The following is a 2096-nucleotide window of genomic DNA, read 5'->3' as shown; positions in this document are numbered from 1 at the left end:
CAGGCTACTTTGTGCCCATGGTGCTGGAGAGTGAGCCCAGGGCCTCTGCATGCTAGACATGTGCTCTGACCCTGAGCAGCGCTCCAGTCCTCCTCTCCATGTTGTAAATGAAACATCTTTATTCAGTTGAGTCACCAGTGACCTAAAGGTCCTTTGTCACAAATGTTTGTTTATAATTAGGTGCTATTAGAAATAAACTTCAGAAACACAGGAATATTCTATGTGGTATAGAACTGTTTTTAAAATTCACCATTCTTTGACCTAATGAAATTTTTTCTAGATTTCATGTATTAAGATTTGTCAGATGACTAGTTCCCTAGCATGATTCAGCTTTTTTTATCAGTACTAGGAATCGAACTCAGGACCTCTAGCTTGCCAGGCAGGCACTGTGCCCCTGAGCTATATTCCTGGCCCTAACTTATGCATTTTTAAACAGACTTGTACAAAAACTCATGGTGTAAAATGAATGAGTCAGTTCTGTTGTTGCCTTTAGATAGTTTTTGATGTCTGGATAAGTCAGGTCGTTGTCCTGTTCCTTCCATGTAATCATTTGTAATAGTTTAATTGCCAAGATGAAAATGTTTTGGTGTCATAAATGTTTTTTCATAAAAAGGAGACCATAATCTATCTTGAGAGTAATATAAATAGCAGCATAAAGTGCATATTGTGTAACGGAGTTCTATGTAAGAGACGTAGGTATGACACACAGGGCAAGGTTCAAGTGGGTAACAGATCTGGCAGGCTGACCTGAATAATGCCTAAGAAGCTTCTGTTCATATATATGTTTTAGTCAAGCCAGATTTTTGCCATTGTGTTCTTTTTCCTTTAGCTTCTAAACTCAGCTTGGGTGGGCTGGGAGCATGGCTCAGTGGTAGAACACTAGCCCAGCATCCACGAGACCCTGGCTGGTTCTGTCCCCACACCAAAAAATAAAATGTCAACCTGATGCTTCTCTCTGTTATGCCACTTAGTAAATGCCACGCAAAGGCCATAGCTGATAGCAGGGTCGAGTGAGAGCAGACACTCTCGGGGTTGGAGGAGCAAGTCCCGGAAAGCTGTGTAGGCGGGGCAGATGCAGCTCTGGGTCCCAGTGTTAGTGATGCTGCCACCTTGTGGTTTCCCAGCAAGTCCCATGACCTACCTGTCTGTCTCCTGCCTGCAGGACTGTGGAAACAACCAGCTTCAGTTTGTTGCTAAAGACAGATGACTACTGTTACATAGACTTGGAAGCTATCTTTAATAGAATTACCCAGAAGAATCTGGATGGGCCTAACTTTTGGTGGGGAAAGTAAGTAAAACATGGGTAACCACTAGTATTCATGTACCTGATCACACGTAATTAATTTAGAATCAAATGTTCAAGTCATCTTTCCATGAAAAAGCAGTTGAGATAAGAAATTTCCTATTAGACTCCTCTTCTTACTATTATGCTACAGTGAGAAAGGAACTTCTATTAATGGAAAGTCTCAGGCTGATGTAATAGAAAAAAGATGTGGCGTTTACCTTCGTGCTGTGGAAATAAGTGCTGCTGAGAAGCTGCTGTGTGTTTTGTGTTAGAATGAGTGTGTGACAGGCTCTGAGGCCATTTTCTTTTCTATTTTGGGGGTGGGGGTGGCCGCAGCCCGGTACCGGGAATCTGAACTTGGGACCTCATGCTTGCCAGGCAGGCACTGCCCTGCTGAGCTGTATCCCTGGCCCCTCTGCAGCCATTTTCTGTACTGCTTCAGGAACACTGCTGAGTTAGTTAGTGGTTTAATGGGTGTGTCTGTCTGTACTTGAAAACAGCGTAATCTGTTACTTTCCATTCAGAAATTTTTATTTATTTTTTAAAAATTTTTGCGTGTTTTTGAGACAGTGTCTCGCTATGCAGTTCAGGCTGGCCTTGAGTTCACTTTGTAGCCCAGGCTGGTCTCGAACTTGCAGTGATCCTCCTGCCTCAGCTTCCTCAGTGCTGGGATTACAGGCGTGTGCCACCATGCCCGGCGCCATTCAGAAATTTTTCAGAGCACTTAATGTACTAGTCTTCTATACAAAATATTTCTAGGTAGATGGTAATTCCTTTCCATAAAGGAATGTTTTCCTCCTGCTGTCCTGCT

General features: G+C 43.0%; 1 protein-coding gene across 2 annotated transcripts in view; it reads left to right on the top strand.

The window, feature by feature from the left end:
* The window catches only part of LOC102013416 (butyrophilin subfamily 2 member A2), an 84565-nt gene that overhangs the window by 8418 nt on the left and 74051 nt on the right, over positions 1-2096 (top strand). The window contains exon 4 of one of the 2 annotated variants that reach the window (XM_013503774.1): positions 1163-1288. The exons of the other annotated variant lie outside the window; for it this stretch is intronic. The gene's annotated coding sequence lies outside the window, so the exon portion shown is untranslated. The remainder of the gene's footprint in view (positions 1-1162; positions 1289-2096) is intronic. 2 annotated transcript variants of the gene reach the window in all.

Source organism: Chinchilla lanigera, unplaced genomic scaffold, assembly GCF_000276665.1.
Source record: "Chinchilla lanigera isolate Chin_1 unplaced genomic scaffold, ChiLan1.0 scaffold00082, whole genome shotgun sequence".
Taxonomy (NCBI): Eukaryota; Metazoa; Chordata; class Mammalia; order Rodentia; family Chinchillidae; genus Chinchilla; species Chinchilla lanigera.
The sequence above is the reverse complement of the archived record's forward strand: the minus strand, read 5'-3'. Positions and strand labels throughout refer to the sequence as shown.